This window comes from Bos grunniens, chromosome 26 (genome assembly GCF_055505025.1).
Source record: "Bos grunniens cultivar Pamir isolate PY7600 chromosome 26, Bosgru_T2T1.0, whole genome shotgun sequence".
Taxonomy (NCBI): Eukaryota; Metazoa; Chordata; class Mammalia; order Artiodactyla; family Bovidae; genus Bos; species Bos grunniens.
Window position 1 is genome coordinate 390,493 of NC_141190.1, and position 18,757 is coordinate 409,249.

Here is an 18,757-nt window from a genome sequence, read left to right on the forward strand (position 1 = left end):
ATAACTGTGATGGAAACTGAAATATTCAAAGGGAAAACAAGTGCCTCCCTTCCTTCCAGAAATCTACAAAACTAACTGCTCTAAGGGAGGTAGAGGAAACACCTAAGCTGTATAGATCCAAAATGTACTGTACAGTGAAAGTGAATTCAAGCATATGACAGATGAACAAATTAACCTGCAAAAATAGGTTGACTTCTTTTTATTTCTCTACTATATCCTGTCTCGCTCTTTATTCAGTCTCCTGTTGATATTGCTCTACTTGACTGTGTTCTATCATATTCATTTCTATATGACTTCTGAGGTTCACTACTTCTTGCTCCAACTTCTTTTTCTTCTTCTCTAGTTTTTTACATTTTTTTTTTTTTTGCATTCGTTTCATAGATAATAACTCCTGTTGAAAAACTTGATTTTTTGCAACCAGGTGCAGATATTTTGAAGATGCAGTTTCCAGCTCTGCTGGAAAATCAGCAGTCTTCAAGAATAAAAGGTTACTGTTTGCTAGTGAAGAAAGTGGACTGAGCACAGCCTAAATCAAACCCAGGATCAAATAAATATGATGGTATCTGTATTGTAGAATGTAGGACCAGAGATTACTCAGAGAATCAAGAAAGAAGTTCAAACCACCAAGTGTCACAAAATATATTCTTCACTGTCATCTTTGTCACACAACAATTGCACTTTATTTTACACTATTTTATTGTTCTACAATAACGTTTTTCTATCTTTCTTCATAAAATGACTACAAGTCACCTCTTAGTGGAATGTCTCTTATTCCTCCCCCCATCTTAATGTCCCAGGATTTTAAAGAAGTTTGAAGGATACTGTGTTGAGTTATCTAGGGCTTAGTTAATAAGTTCCTCTCAAAAGAAGACTGTGAGAATAAGACTCTAATTAATAAATCTTGAAAATATGGATTCTAATCCCATAAGCCTTTTTCTGAAGTACAAAGACTTTTTGTTAATTTGAATTGCTTTCCAAAGAGAATTACTTTCAAATTAAAGAAATCTCATTTCCTAACAGTTAACAGAGATGATCCACATGTTTTTCTGTAAAGCAACAACAAAAAATGCCTCATTCTTGTAATCCTTTCTTACTGTCCATTTATGCAAGACAAGTGCTGTGCATATCAATAAATATTCCCTGTTACACCAATGTATACTTAGCCAAGATTCCCTGTCTTGGAAGACATGTCCACAGTGTAAAATTAGGGGCTAAACTGTTCCTCAGAGACTAGGAAACAAGCGCTGATGTGAAAAGGCTCAAAGAGCTGAATAGTCACGAAAGCTCCTTGAAGGAGGAGAGACCGCGTGCCAGGTCTGAAATAATGAAGGACTACCCAAGAGGAAAAGAAACTGTAAAGACAGAAAGGACAGTCTGAGCAAGGGCCAAGAAAAGGTGAAATCAGCCAGCTAACTTTGAGGATAAGATCCAACCACAGGGAAATAAAAACATGTGCACACAGAATCATGGAAATCAATGTTCACAATAGCATTATTAATAAACCCAAAGCGGAAACAACCCAAAGCTCCATCAAGTGATGATGGATACATGGCTTAGCTTACTGTTGACAACACACAGAAATGGAAGAACTGATACGTGTTATCACATGGATGAACTGTGAAAACATGACATCAAATGAGCAAAGTTAATCCCAAAGGAGAATACAGCATGATTCCATTTATATAAAATACTGAGGACATGCATGTCTACAGAGACAGATATTAGACTGGGGGTTACCTGGGGCTGAGGGAGATGGGAGGCCATGGGTGGTGGCTAAGGGATGCAGGGTTTCTTTTAGGGGGTGATGGAAATGCTCTAAAATTGACTGTAGTCACCGGTTACACATCTCTAGACTAAGAGATACTGAAATACACATGTTGAGTAGGTGAATTCTATGATATGTCAATTATATCTCAATAGCTTTAAAAAAAATCCAATGGCAGGATCCAGATAATCTTTTTAATTCTCTAGTTTGGATGTACGTATTCTACACCATCTGAGTACATTTATGCTTTTACAATATACTTAAAATGAAAAGGAAAGAAGGCAATGCCTAAACTTCAACTGGTTTGTATAAGACCCTTTCTGCACACATTATTCTGAAATCCATGAAATAAATGTATACAGAACTCTACAGCAATTTACAAAAGGAAAGATGAGAAATGATAATTTTCTGAATGTTCCATTAAACTAATATTATCCTCTGATTTTAATCTGGATTGCCATATCATGGTAATACAGCTATCACTTTAAAAAGTATTGTTTCAAAGGAAAAAAAAAAAGGCTCTCAACTTGTGTGAATAATGAGACACAATTCTCAAGTTTCCTAAGGGTAAATAATATAAGGAAAAAGTAATATAATGCAAATGGTAGGATGAAAGTCAGAGTTTAAGGAATGAGTGCATTATAAAGATAAGAAAATTGTAATAAGTTACTTGTAACAAAAATACAGAAGAAAACTGACAATGAAAATGAGTGTTCTAAATACTCTATCCTACATATTAACTGTTAGCATGTTCAATTTCATACATACCTGACTTATGAGTTGACATAGTTGTAGTAGTTTACAATTGTTCTTCAAATCCTGTACCTCAGCTTCTAACTTAGCACAATAACATGACATGACTTTCAGTGAAGTCTCTGACATAGACTGCTTTTTTACAGAGTCATCCAGTTCTTGTTGAAGTTGTCTCACAACTGCCTAATAAGATGCTTTGTCAGTGAGTTTATCAAATCACTTTACTATTATGTTATGTTAATAATAGAAACTCCAACATATGCACTTTGAAAACTATCACCACAGACAGCAATCACCTTTGTTTTCCTCCTCACTGACTCTGGCTATAGACACAGAAGTGGCCATCCTCCAGCCTTCCTGATATTAAGTTACTCAGACAAAGGATGTGGTCCCACTATCCACACCCTGCCCCTCCCAATAAATCTGCAGAGCTTCACCACCTCACGTCTAGAAAGAAATGAGTGTGTAGGTGGGGAAAGTGATGGAAAATTCCACACTGTGGAAACAGTATGGAAACATTTTCCTTTCCTTTTTTATTAGAAGCTTTGATTAACTCAGAGATTTTCACATATTCCAACCAGTGCTCAGATCTTTCCAATAGATCCCTACCTCAGCAGAAAAATGACATCATTCCCTTGTGGCTTATCTGTTTTATATCCAGTAGTGTGTCTACATTAATCCCAAACTCCTAATTCATCCCTCCTCCCCACCTTTGCCCTTGGCTAACTGCTCTACTCAATATTCTGTAGTCACCTACCTGGGAAAAGGAACTGAAAAATAATGGATATAGTGTACAAATAACTGAATCAACTTGCTGTACATATGAAACTAACAACAAAATTGTAAATCAACCATATTCTAATATAAAAGAAAAATGCAATTTAAAAAATGAGGTTGCTCCCATGGCCTTCAAGGAGCCTCGATAACCTGGCCTCTACCTGACTCCAGACCACAGCTCTTACAACCTTCTCCCTGACTCACTCCATTCTTGCTGCTCACAAATCCTGCCATCCTTCATTTTTAGAGGACAAGCTTGTATTCAAATGATAGTAATTGATACTTAAAATGAGAATTATGAGCAAATTGTTTGTAAAAATGTTAAGTAAATCATAAATAGCAGTGGGAAGTTTAAATCAATAATAGTTTTGCTAAAGCTCACCACCTGAGTCCCAAATTATGACTTAATGATAAGTAACTGCATTTGAAGAGTTGAGAGGCTTTAAGAACAAATGATTCAAGGCTAAAATGTTTCCCATATTAACTCAAATTGACATGAATAAAAATAAAATTGTACCGACAAATATAACAAAAAGCTATGACAAGCTACTGAAGCCAAAGTACGATATATAAAATACAGCCTCTGGGAAACCTGGAATTGATGATCAAGATAATCCAGGTAACTGAAGCTTCATTTCGAAATATTCATTTCAGGTTTGAGCATTTCATTTATCTGCTTCGTCATGATACTGAAATGTGGTAACATAAAGATTAAAATTATTACCTTAATAAAGAGTAAATTAATAGCACCTGTCTATGTTAACAATATAGAACTAAATCTCTTAACATTTCATAAATGACACAATGTCCCTACTCAAAGTAAAGGATTTCTTCGGTCTAATTTTTATTTGCTAGATACAAGGTATGCTTTTAGGCTGGTTTAGAGACCATAGATTCACAGCCTGTGTATTTTTTATATTCAACTAGATTCAAATTTGGAGAAGGCAATGGCACCCTACTCCAGTACTCTTGCCTGGAAAATCCCATGGACGGAGGAGCCTGGTGGGCTGCAGTGCACGGGGTCGCTGAGAGTTGGACATGACCAAATGACTTCCTACTTTCACTTTCCACTTTCATGCATTGGAGAAGGAAATGGCAACCCACTCCAGTGATCTTGCCTGGAGAATCCCAGGGACGGGGGAGCCTGGTGGGCTGCCATCTATGGGGTCGCACAGAGTCGGACACAACTGAAGCAACTTAGCAGCAACAGCACATTCAACATTTAGCCAGAATCAAGAATCACTTTTAACTTTCTTTCAGGAAGTCTGAGAATTATTTCTCCTTCTGGATGCTCACTTTTCCTTCTGCTTTCTCATTTTCATACCAATACATTCTCTCTTTTAAATGATTATATTCCTTGATTAACTCATTGTTTCTTTTCTCCAGCAGCAGACCTTGTTTCTCATATTCGGCCTGAAGTTTTCTCACGATCTGCTGAAACTGGTCTTGGATGCTAATGACCGTCTTCACTTTACTGTTGGCTCTGTTTTGTGCATTACCCAGTTGCTGTCGGAGCAACATGTTTTCACTCTGGAGTTGAGATAATCTCTCCTCTAAGGATTCCTGCTTTCCAAGGCATGTATTCACTTTGCCTTGTTCATTCTGATGCATGTGTTCAATTTCCTGCTTTTGACACTCTGATTGACTTAGATCTCTCTGGACACGTTCTAACATCAAAGTCTTTTCTCTAAGATCATCTCTCGTGTGATGCAGCTTGATTTTCAGCTTATTGAAGATACTTTCCACTGTAGATAGTTGCTGGGAAAGCATCTCGCTGTTATCTTTTAGATTAGCCACATCATACTTCATTTTGTCCTGCAAGCATAACCACTCATCTCTTGCTCTCTGGAAGGCAAGTTCCAGATCTCTTTTTGACGTCTGACCTTGATCATGATCATGTAAGGCAGCAGCCAGTCTAGAACAGTAGGATTTCACTTCTGTTCCGGTCTTTATTTACTTTCTTTTTTGTTCTCCAGCTTAGAGTTTATCATTGTATTCTCAGCTGTCAGAGCATTAAGCTGGCCTGTGTAGTGGGATATAGTCTTTGTTAACGTTTCCTCATTCAGTTTTATTGCCTTTTGAGGATCATCATTCTTTACTTTGAGAATTTCAATGTCCTCAAAATAGTTCTCTTCCTTTTCCAGGTGCTGATTTTTCAGTGCATCTATCTCCAGTCTTAGCATGGCAATTTCCTCCTGCAGCATGTGCTTTTTGTGCAACAGGTCTTTTGTTTCTTCACAACTATCATAAACCTAAGTGAAAAAAAAGGAGATGTTTAGCTAGTACTCAGTAAAGTGACATTCCATGATTTCTTCTGAAATGAAAGACTAACTTGTATGTTTATACAATGAAAAGACTGCCCCAAGTGTGTCTCCAACAGGAAAAAATAAGGTTCAATTCAATCCTCAGACTTTATACAAGCAGGAATTCCCAAAGGTTCAAAAATTTAATGTAAGACAATGAATCCATGAAAATCAAAAAGAAATACCAAGAGATTTTTCAAGAAGCTCAGAACTGAAAAGCCTTCTCTCTGAACTATAACAAATCCAAAGGCTTAAAATAAAAGATTCATAGATGTGACTACACTTAAAAATTGCATCTGATGTGGAATATTTATATAATGGAAAACTAGTAATCCATAAAAAAGAATGAAATAATGCTATTTGCAGCAAGGATGTTGGGATTAACATATACACATGAGTAGATATAAAATAACCAACAGAGATCTACTATACAACATAAGGAACTACACCTAATATTCTGCAAGAAGAATCTGAAACGGAATATGTGTGTACATGTGAGTGAGTGTGTATGTGTATTAGTCACTCAGTCATGTCCAACTCTTTGGGACCCCATAGACTATAGCCTGCCAAGCTCCTCTGTCCATGGAATTTCCCAGGCAAGAAAACTGGAATGGGCAGCCATTTCCTTCTCCAGGCTGCTGCTGCTACTGCTGCTAAGTCGCTTCAGTCGTGTCCAACTCTGTGCGACCCCATAGACTGGAGCCCAACAGGCTCCACTGTCCCTGGGATTCTCCAGGCAAGAACACCGGAGTGGGTTGCCATTTCCTTTTCCAATGCATGAAAGTGAACAGTGAAAGTGAAGTCACTCAGTGTCTGACTCTCAGCGACCCCATGGACTGCAGCCTACCAGGCTCCTCTGCCCATGGGATTTTCCAGGCAAGAGTACTGGAGTGGGGTGTCATTGCCTTCTCCACCTTCTCCAGGGGATCTTCCCAATCCAAGGACTGAACCCAGGTCTTCTGCATTGCAGGCAGATTCATAACAGTCTGAGCCAGCAGGGAAGCCCCATTTATATAAAATACACACACATATACATATATATCTGAATCACTGTGCTGTATACCTGAAACTAACAGAATATTGTTAACTATAATTCAATAAACAACACAACTTTCTAGGTTTATAACACTGCATTTGATACCTCCTATATATCTACTTCACAGTAAGACTCTTAACTCTGTATAAATAGACTAAATTTTGTACAAAAAGTTTTTGCTTGAGAATATGTTACCTTCTAACATTTTAATAGGCAGTTACAAGAATTATACCAATTGACAACTGTAGTAGACACTTCTACAAACATTAATTAACTCATTAGCTGTAATGATTCTGGAAAGGAAAATGTTAAAAATATGAGTAAGCTGCAGCCTTTTCGCCAGGTCTTTGGACTCTACTAGTCTTCTTACATCAAACCACATGTCTCTAGTACAAACATATCAATACAAAATAAGCTTCCTACTTCATTCATGGTACATACACTAATGGTAAATAAGCTAAAATTTAGAAAGTTCTTAGAAAACTATGAGATTATTTGCTGCTGCAATAACTTTCATTATCTCTCCATCATGTTTAAAATAGTAAGATGGGGAAAATATGATGAAAAGCACTTAATAACTATCACTAAATATATATTATGCCATATCTATCACTATTTTGAAAAGTTCATTGTACTGAAATAGGACACTCACAGGGCAGAGTGCTCATTTTCTCACAAGTAGAAGAATCACATCCAAAATGTGGTCTCTGAACAGCCTATAGTTTCCTCCTTACCATTAGGGGAAGTGATAAACTAACCGAATGATCAATCGAGGAAGTGAAATCATTACCAAAACCCAGAATATCTTTAATTGCAAGATATTTGTTGCAAGAGTTTTGTTGTTTCCCCCCTCCCCCTACCCCTTGGTGCGGGGGAGGCACTTTTATAAGTTTATTCTAAATAAACAACTTTTTAAAGTGTTCAAAAGTGTTTTTACAACTGATGTCGCAGTTTTTACAAAAAAACAGTAAATGATGTGAAAAGGTTGTTGACAGGGTATTGGTTAAAGAATGACAGTGGAGCCAAGAATGGACTCTGATTCAGACACTGAAGGTGACGACATGCATGGAGTGACTGACACGTTCACTCCAGAGCAGAGGGACTTGGTCAGGTAGCGCAGTCGATGGTGGACCACACATGGTCCTCCTTGCCTAAACCACAATCAGGGTGCTGGCTCCTCCGAGATAGTCACAAAAGATTTGAGATCGATTCCTATGGAAAATATTAAAGGCCTCTCCTTGGATGAGGCCATCGTATGTGACCACCTAACTGCTCTAGACAAATGGATTTGAATTACAAATACTACTTTCCCGAGCTCTTCCTGAGAGCTTTTCATTGTGGGGGATCTGCTGCTAGGACCTCAGGGATGGGACCCAGTCCATGTTTGAGAGGGACATCAGGTGTGGGAGCAAATTCCTCTGCTGTGAGATGCCACTCAAGAACTCTGCAGAAGGAAGGACAATCAACTTCAAAATTGTCTGGTTTCTACCAACTGCTGGGAAAAAAATTCCTGCACCTCTCGAGGACGCCAGTTAACACCTGTCCTTGAGGACTCTGCTGTAAGGGAGAATGCAGCTGGGAAAGCTGGAGCCAGCTCTGAGCTGTTCATGGGGCAGGTGGACTGGAGGGCTCATGGGCACAGAGGGAGGGGGGTCCACGACCCTCAGCCACCTGCCAGACTGAAGGCCAGAGGCAACTCGGTGTAAAATTAGGCAGGATGGTCCCTCCCAGCACCCCTTCTCTTCTAGACCTATTCACTCACGAATGTTCCATCAAGGCTGAAGGATTGGTTGCCTGAGGTGGGCTGAGAGCTTAACCTCCAGTTTCTACACCATTCTCAACCCTGTGGTTTCTCAGGATCTATTGTGTGAGCTACTGATGTGACCTCTCCCTCCCTCTGCTCGAAAAAGTGCACCCAGCATGTCAGGATCATACAATTCTTATTTCCGGCCTTGTTACTTTGGGAACTTTGAATTTCTTTTCTTTTCTTTTTAACAATTAACCTAAAATTTCCTAAAACACTAAACAAAATGACACTAAATAAATGGTATTTTTTAAAAAGTGGATATTATAAATAATATTGATAAAATCGTGTTAGAAATTTGAAATTTTTACCAAAGATTACTCTACCTGATTCAGATTATTTCTCTCAGTCTTCACTATCACTTCTACTGCTTGGAAAGTGAGTTCTAGGTGCTGTTTTACTTCAACTTATTTACTATATTGGTCTTCTTTTCTTGTTAAATGCTCCCTCATTTTTTCATATAACATCTAGGCATTTCTTCTATTCTCTTCTTCTTGCTTTAAGGTGAATCTGAAAAATTTAAAACTCTTCTTAGAAAATCATGAGATTATTCACTGCTGTAATAAATTTCGTTCCCTCTTCACAATGTTTAAAATAGTAAATGTGAGGGGAATACAATGAAAAACACTTAATAATGGTCACTGTTTTCAGACAGAGGGTTAAGAAAAAAACTGCATAAATTTTGTTTTCATTTTCTCTTGAGAAAAATGGCTACTTCATAATGGGAATGTAAAGTAATATAAACTAAGAATAGTTTAGAAATATAGATTACAGACCACTTTTAAGTTCTCATACTTTGACCACATTATATGATATTATTAAAGAAAATGTATTTAAAATAATTAGAAAGGTAGAAATGAATTTATAGAAAAGGTGTTCCTTGCAGTATTAAATAGAATACAGAAAAGTGAAAAACAATTGGAAGTCAATTTCAGTTCAGTACAGTTCAGTTGCTCAGTCGTGTCCGACTCTTTGCTACCCCATGAATCACAGCACGCCAGGCCTTCCTGTCCATCACCAACTCCCGGAGTTCACACAGACTCACGTCCATCAAGTCAGTGATGCCATCCAGCCATCTTATCCTCTGTCATCCCCTTCTCCTCCTGCCTCCAATCCCTCCCAGCATCAGAGTCTTTTCCAATGAGTCAACTCTTTGCATGAGGTGGCCAAAGTACTGGAGTTTCAGCTTAAGCATCATTCCTTCCAAAGAAATCCCAGGGCTGATCTCTTTCAGAATGGACTGGTTGGATCTCCTTGCAGTCCAAGGGACACGCAAGAGTCTTCTCCAACACTGCAGTTCAAAAGCATCAATTCTTCGTTGCTCAGCTTTCTTCACAGTCCAACTCTCATATCCATACGTGACCACTGGAAAAACCATAGCCTTGACTAGACAGACCTTTGTTGGCAAAGTAAAGTCTATGCTTTTGAATATGCTATGTAGGTTGGTCATAACTTTTCTTCCAAGGAGTAAATGTCTTTTAATTTCATGGCTGCAGTCACCATCTGCAGTGATTTTTTAGCCCAAAAAAGTAAAGTCTGACACTGTTTCTCCATCTATTTCCCATGATGTGATGGGAACAGATGCCATGATCTTCATTTTCTGAACGTTGAGTTTTAAGCCAACTTTTTCACTCTCTTCTTTCACCTTCATAAAGAGGCTTTTTAGTTCCTCTTCACTTTCTGCCATAAGGGTGGTGTCATCTGCATATCTGAGGTTATTGATATTTCTCCTGGCAATCTTGATTCCAGCTTGTGTTTCTTCCAGCCGAGCATTTCTCATGATGTACTCTGCATAGAAGTTAAATAAGCAGGGTGACAATATACAATCTTGACATACTCCTTTTCCTATTTGGAGCCAGTCTGTCGTTCCATGTCCAGTTCTAACTGTTGCTTCAGTAAATATTTAATGGGGTTTCCATTATGGTGGACTTCTGTATGCTCATGAAAATGATGATTTGGAAAAATATACATTAAGTTATTAGAAGCATTCACTGTTAAGAACCTGCTATATTATTTCTAAGAATTTCACACTCCAAAATACTAGTAACACTTTCTCCTCTGTAAAATCCTAGAGGATAAGTTAGTCCTTATGACACGTCTATGTCTCTACAGAATTAAAGGAAACAATAGTTCAAATATTTCCTTAAAGGTGAGGTGTATAGTGTCTTAAGCTGCTGAGCTCTCGTTCCCACTCCACTTTCTGATGCTCTAACTGTGATTTCACTTCTTTGGTTTCTGACAGCTCTTTTTGTAGCCCATGAACCTTACTTTTCATTCTGTAAAATTCTCCTCTAAGTAGTTCACAGTGGCTTCTTTGGCTTCTTTGAAAATCTACTAATCTTTCTTTTTTTTTTTTTCTCTAATTTTATTTTATTTTTAAACTTTACATAATTGTATTAGTTTTGCCAAATATCAAAATGAATCCGCCACAGGTATACATGTGTTCCCCATCCCGAACCCTCCTCCCTCCTCCCTCCCCATACCATCCCTCTGGGCCGTCCCAGTGCACCAGCCCCAAGCATCCAGCATCATGCATCGAACCTGGACTGGCAACTCGTTTTCTACATGATATTTTACATGTTTCATTGCCATTCTCCCAAATCCTCCCACCCTCTCCCTCTCCCACTGAGTCCATAAGACTGTTCTATACATCAGTGTCTCTTTTGCTGTCTCGTACACCGGGTTATTGTTACCATGTTTCTAAATTCCATATATATGCGTTAGTATACTGTATTTATGTTTTTCCTTCTGGCTTACTTCACTCTGTATAATAGGCTCCAGTTTCATCCACCTCATTAGAACTGATTCAAATGTATTCTTTTTAATGGCTGAGTAATACTCCATTGTGTATATGTACCACAGCTTTCTTATCCATTCATCTGCTGATGGACATCTAGGTTGCTTCCATGTCTTGGCTATTATAAACAGTGCTGCGATGAACATTGGGGTACACGTGTCTCTTTCCCTTCTGGTTTCCTCAGTGTGTATGCCCAGCAGTGGGGTTGCTGGATCATAAGGCAGTTCTATTTCCAGTTTTTTAAGGAATCTCCACACTGTTCTCCATAGTGGCTGTACTAGTTTGCATTCCCACCAACAGTGTAAAAGGGTTCCCTTTTCTCCACACCCTCTCCAGCATTTATTATTTGTAGACTTTTGGATTGCAGCCATTCTGACTGGTGTGAAATGGTACCTCAAAATCTACTAATCTTTCATGTGAAAGAATTGTATCCTGAATTTTCAACAAGCTAACAGAATCTGCATGATGAAGAAAACAAAGATAGAAACAAACAAAAAAACTTATGTGAGTAATTTTTGAGTATAAAGGACTTTGCCTTTCATGTTCACTCATCCACGCACTGAACAGACATTAAGGGTCTATAATGTGGAAGACATTATTCTAAGTTCTGCAAATAAAACAGATGCCCCTGGGTCTTGTTTAGCTTGAAGTCTAGTAGGAGACAAGGACAAATAAAATAATTATGAACTCAGATAGATAGTCTAAGAAAAGAGAGTTCTATGATCACATAACAGAACTTGACATAGACTGGGTCCAGGAAAGATTTCCCTGGGGAAGAGATGTCACACTGAGAAATGAAGGATGAGCAGGAAGTAGTAAGTAGAGTAGGAAGAACAACTCTGTGGACAGTCTCCAGCTGTCATTATGTTTTTAACCAAGACGGAGTGAACAGCTACTGACTTACCTTCCTGAGTGGAGTGAGCAAAAACAATGCGGACAAAATACATTAAACGATGGTTTTCATGACAAAGGACTTCAGGGAATGAAAGACAATGATCCTGGAAACACATGAGGTTAGCCTAAGGAATGCCCCAGCTCACTGCCTTGAGAGAATTCTCAGGCCCCAACACAGGGAGAAGGAATGGAAGCTGAGTTAGCCAGACTCCCTGACAGGAGGTGATGAAGCTGACAGTCTGGTGAACCAAAGTGGGCAGAGATCACAGATCAGAACTGTGGAGAGGAGAGAGTGGAACAGAGAGAAAAAGGACCCTGGGGATCTCAGGAGCCCCTCGGGTATTCAGCAGATGAACAAACAGAAACCATCTGGGAGAAACCACCTGAGACCAGGGAGAAACCATCTGAAAAGACTATAGGAACCTGTGACTGGTGCTCACTCAGTCCCAGGAATTCTGTCTATTCTCATGAGCCAGGCTGGAAAATTCCTAGGTATCAGCAGAATTAACAGGGTAGTCAGCAAGGTCTTGCCTCCAAGGCAGGAAATCATCAGCCCTAGCCCCAGAGCCCCTCTGGATGCACCTAATGAATCACGAGAAGCAAGAGCACAGAAGGATCTCTGGAAAACTCTCAATATTTGGAAACTAAATCACATGGGTCTAAATAACCCTTGGATCAAAGAGGTAATGAAAAGAGAAAGTACAAAGTATTCTGAACTGAAGGAAAATGAAAAAGTTAAGACCAGAAGACATTTTAGGGAATTGACAAGCTGATTCTAGAATTCATGTAGAAAGAAGGGTGAAAACTAAAACCAGATGGAACCACACAATTGTGACCTTTAACCACACAGCAAAGAGAGGCAACAGTTGGGCTTGAAGCAAGGGGGTAGCATGATGGGACCTAAATGCTTAAAAATAGGCAATAATTACAGTTGCTGTGCAGACTGAGGTTCTGCCAGGTGGAGTGGCAGGAAAAGAAGTCCTGAGATTATTTCAGTTACTCTAGGAGGAAAATGATGCTGACCTGACCATGGGTGAAGGCACAGGAAAGAAGAGTCAACAGAAGGTACAGTGAGTGAGAGTATCATAGGCCTGTGGCTCAGAGTATACACTCACTTTCATGTCCTTTTAAGGCAAAACAAACTTCTGAGATGCACGGCACTGTAGCATATCACTGGCTCTAGAGCAGTACTGACAAGGTGTGCATATATCACTCCTCTATACACAGACAGGCTTTTCGTTAACATTTACATTGCAGTCCTACCTTTATACCCCACGTTGTGAGGTTCTACTTGCAACGTGGAATTCCTAGAGTAAAGCACGTCACCATCCTCAGAAACAGTCTCGGACGACTGAGTTAAGTCATCCAGTTCATTCACATAATTAATTAGTTCTTTGACCTACACGTAAACAATACTCTTTCACAATGTCCTTAAAATATATATAAATACACCAAGTGTACAGAAGTGATAAATCTCTGTATCAAAACAAAAACAGACATTTCTTAAAAGAAGAGATTTTTATCAAAAGGATAACTTTATCAACAGTGTTTCTAAATGATGTGTTCAAAGTAAACTTCTCTACAACAAAGGAAGATTTTCTATTTTAGCACTATTCCTTTGACAAAGTATTTTCGATAAGGATAATATTTTTGAAAGTTCATTTTTTTTTTTTTACTATACCTTCTTCTTTTCATATGGTGTTTTCCTTGCAGGCCTAAAAGAACAAATGATTCTTTTCAGGCTAATATTAAATATTCAAAATACAAACAATACCTAAACTTTTTCTTTTTTATATAAACTTTTTCCATTGGCAAGTAATTGTCTATAAAGGATGCAGAAATAAATAAGAGCAGCATTAAAGGACACAGAAAATATATCAGTAATACTAATAAAGTATTAAAGTTAGATCTAAAGAAAAGGAAAAACATAAAGTTACTTGCATTGTGTAATAGGAAACAGTATACCAGTATTTTTTGCACCTGTTCTTTTCCATAAGAACTAACTTTTATGGCAATACGACCTACCTGGGAGGTATTCCTTCAGTTCTTCTAAGAAAGAAATCCATTTGAAAAACCAAGATATTAGCTTTTTGAGGACGTCCTATGCATCAGCTATGCATTATCAGAAGCACCTAACATGTCCTAAAGGCATTTTCATCCCCACAGTCATTCTGGGAGATAGGATAGGAAGAAATGGAGCACACAAAGGCTGAGGAACTTGCCCAAGCCCACTCAGCATGTCACCAACAGACCCAGAATTCAAACCCAGGAAGTCTGGCTTCAACACTGCTCTTCCAAAATATGCTGAGAAAGTAATATTGAAAAGTCTTTTTAAGTAATATGATAGCAAATGAATCTATAGTATTATTTCGGGTCTAGCTATAGCTATAAATAATGATTTCTGAATCTTAAAACATATTTCTCAAAAAATAAAAAGACATCAGAAGTAGGTAAGCCTGCATATCTACTGTCAATAAAGTTTTGTTTTCTGTAAAAAAAAATCATCAATAAGCATTCATTCACCCATTCTGCTGTTTCTTCATGCATCTGACATACATGTATTGAGCACACAATATATGTTAATGACACACTTAGTAAAAGAAGTACGGGTTTTGTCATTTAGATCTTTATCATGCAAAAGGAATAATTTGTGAAAGACTGCTAATAATGTTTTTCTATTGAATATAAACAAAATCTTCCCCTTTTCCCTGGAATCTATAAACAACTATGAAGTTAATATGATGTGATGTTTCAGAGCACCTTACAAAATCACAGCTACTCATCATGTAACTGTCAGCTAGAATTATCAAGGAATGACCATATCCTATTCAGTATAGCCTATGTGTTTGTAAATTCATAATTATGTAATTTTTGAAAATCTATATATGATAGAATTAACTTAAGCAATCATCTGCATATTCCATTACATAGAAATATTACACTTCAGAACCAATGAACAAGCCCTTACCATAAAACTATACATGAACAGAAGTCATATGTACAATTAGTTCACCGTAATAGTTTAAAGATAATGTCATACAATCAATAAGGTTTCTAGTATTGGAAATGCAAACAAGACTAAACTAAATAAACACGCCATCTGCTGGCTCATTTCCAATAGCATGCTGCTGCTACTGGTAAGTCACTTCAGTCGTGTCCAACTCTGTGTGACCCCATAGACAGCAGCCTACCAGGCTCCCCCATCCCTGGGATTCTCCAGGCAAGAACACTGGAGTGGGTTGCCATTTCCTTCTCCAATGCATGAAAGTGGAAAGTGAAAGTGAAGTCACTCAGTAGTGTTTGACTCCTAGCGACCCCACGGACTGCAGCCTACCAGACTCCTAAGTCCATGGGATTTGCCAAGCAAGAGTACTGGAGTGGGTTGTCATTGCCTTCTCCCTCCAATAGCATACATACTCTAAAAGCTCCCTTCTTAACATAAAACAAGTAACACCTGTGAACTCCACATTCCTCTTTAGTTACCATCCAATTCTTCATTGCCTGTCCCAATAACATTCCCTACTGAATATTTACCTGTATTCATTACAGTCTAGCTTCCAAGGGGACTATTTACTGAAATGACTTCTCCGCCAAAGGCACTGGACTTCACCTTAACATTTCAGCAGTGTTCGTCCACTAGAGTTGAGCAATCTCTTGTCTTGGCCTGAGTACTGTATAATGCTGCTCTATTTCCAGAAGAAGTATTCAGTGCTAATATGTCTTCCCCTACAAACAAAGAATCTGGAGAATGTACCTGTCATCACCCTGATCCACTTCCCTTAAAATGCTGTCATCATTCAAGTGCAGCAGACCACCAGTCAGTGAATCGGTCTTTTCAAATATTGGTGCAACCACACGTTCATCCAGTGTCCATTTATCATTGTTCTTTTTCTTTACTGCCTTCCTGTGCACACCAGGATCGCTACTTTAAAAAGTCCACAAAAAAAGCCAATGTTTTCCAATAATTCTACTGATAAAGAAAAAAAAAAAAAACAACCAATTCTTATAAAATTCCAACTCTTACCCATCTTAAGTTGTTGATTAATTCACAAGAGAGTTATAGAGTACCAACCATATGCAAGAAAACAAATTCTTCCTTCAAACACAGACATGATTATGATACAGTATATAAAACTTGATATATGAAAGTGAAAAGTGAAATAAGGAAGGATTTGCAGAAGTGAAGAGAGGAGGTCATGAGAAGCAGAAAAGGGAGAAAATCATTCTACCTGGAGATTCGAATGTGAGCACAAACATCAGGCACAGGACATCTAGGTTGTTTCTGAGGAACCTGGAAGGAAGAGCACAAAATACATGGAAGAAAATAGAGAGATGCATCTGGAAAGACACTGAGAAGAACCTCAAGGGCTACACTGCAAACCTAGAGTACACTGGCTAAGCGCCTTGACTCTTAGACATGGGAGTCATAAGTAGATTTACACTATATTTTTTGTTTTGCTTCTAAATATAATAATGGTGAATTTAGGGACTTCCCTGGTGGCCCAGTGCTTAGGACTCCACCTACCAATAAAGGGGGAAGGCGTTCCATTCCTGGTCAGGGAAGATGTCACATGCCATGGTAAAACTAAACCCTGCTACACAGCTACTGAAGCCAGCACCCTAGAGCCCACACTCAGCATCAAGAGAAGCCACCACACTGAGAAGCCCAAGCACTCTGGCGGCAAAGACTCAGCGCAGCCAAAAATAAATGAAAAAGAGAATTCACAGAAAAAAGCCACACATAATTTAGGTGGTATTTTAAATGACATGAGGCACATATACCATGAAAGAAGAAACCAAGGAAATATTTGGCCAGGGGAGGAGAGCTCACTTTTAAACCACCCACATGATGTGGCGACCACATCACTGCTGAAAGACTGATGCCTCATCGGTTTTCCCGCCACCATCAGCAATTTGGCCTCCCTCCATGGACATACTCAAAGAGCTAGGAGAGAAAAACCTGCCAGCCAAAACCCTGGAAGAGCCTCTTTCCAGAAATATTGTCTTTCAGAAATGAAAGAGAAATAAAAACTGTCCCAGACAAAGCAAACCTGATGGAGTTCATCACCACTAGTCCCGCCTCATGAGAAATGCTGAAAGAAGTCCTCAAACTGAAATGAAAGAATGTTCATTAGTGACAAAACAAATTTAAATATACAACACACTGATTAATATGCAGTCAAATCCAGAATACTCTAATATGTAACATGGTGGTATATTAACAAAGGCATCCTAGTAATAAGGCTAAAGGACAAGAGTATTACAAATAACTATATCTCTAGTAAAATATACAATCTGTACATCACAAATATTAGCTCAAGTTAGAAATTATTTTATAGGAACATAACAAGGGACGTGCTGTTAAATATTGATATAGGATTACCTATCAGAACCCTCATTCTGCATAGCAGGAAACTCCTGGTTGCTGTTTCCTCCAATCTTTCTCTGCTGAAACAATCCACTCTCATCAGCAGCATCGCATATGTTCTCTGATACTTCCACTTCACTACTTTTGTGTTTCTTTTCTTCTTCAACCTTTAATGGAAGTTTGACACTAAGAATAATTGCTATGTATTGATTATAAAGATCTTTGTTTTCAATTTTATTATTTGACTCAGTGCTCACCCTGAATTTAAGTGATAATAATATTTTTGTGTTTATTTTAATTTTATCACTTACAAGTCACTGAAATTTTTGTGAAATCTGCTCCTTTCTGTTTGAGAAAAAGAAACAAAATTCCCCAAAATTTCAAAAATGGTTTTCTTAATAAGATGCAATTATTCATATTCAGTCTTCCCCATCTGACTGGCAGAGACAGAGAAATAAAAAGACAAAGACACAGAATCTGTCCTCTTTTGTCTTTACTACCTGGATTTTCCATTAAACAGCCAGATGTAGAGGATGTGACACCTTAGCACCTCAGAAAAGAAACATTCTTCTCTCTGCACTAAAGCTATTCTTTCCCCTCTGCCTTATCCAATTCTTTTTTCACTTGGATCTGGAAGAGAGCAAAAAAGTGACAGTGTTTACTAAATTAAATGAACCAGAGTTTACTAAAACACAAGGAGCAGAATGAAACTGAGGAGTTGTTAGTTAGTGTGGAATTCTGGAATATAAGTAATGCTTCCCAATTCCACATTCAATAACCTTCAAACCTTACAGCTAGAAGATATAGAAATAATTACCTAGTATTGCCCCACTATTTACCAAAAACAGCAATAAACTAAAAAAAAAAAAAAAAAAAAGTTCAAGGTTTTGTTTAAGGCCCCTAAACTGGCACTCCCTAGCATTTTATGGCATCAAAAGAGATGATACAATTCTGGAATGTTGAATGTTATATATCACCAAATGAATTCATCAGATTAATCAGATAAGTTAAAAGCATGACTTTGGCACAGTAACTCAGTGCCTTAGTTGGGGGTAGGGCTCATCTCCTTTTTGTTGTTGTTGTTGTTGTTGTTGTTTTTTAACAGGAGAATACATAGAATTTTTGTTTCTTTTTTTTTTGTCTTTTTGTCTGTTGTTCAAACTCAGTCAAAGCACCTCTTACACAAAAGAGCAGACAAACAATTTAAAAAACCTATTACTGAAGAAAAAAAAATCTCACAGCATCTCAGAACTCAGTCTT

At 38.1% G+C, this 18,757-nt stretch overlaps 2 pseudogenes across 1 annotated transcript; both read right to left on the reverse strand.

The window, feature by feature from the left end:
- Positions 1–4,115: 4,115 nt before the first annotated feature.
- LOC147343919 (ankyrin repeat domain-containing protein 26 pseudogene) lies at positions 4,116–7,016 on the reverse strand (annotated as a pseudogene). Its single transcript, XR_015155843.1, has 2 exons — positions 6,867–7,016; positions 4,116–5,547 (listed from the first exon to the last, which is right to left on the reverse strand). The product of XR_015155843.1 is annotated as an ankyrin repeat domain-containing protein 26 pseudogene (transcript).
- A 621-nt stretch (positions 7,017–7,637) lies between these two features.
- The window catches only part of LOC147343920 (putative coiled-coil domain-containing protein 144B), a 61,666-nt pseudogene continuing 50,546 nt past the window's right edge, over positions 7,638–18,757 (reverse strand).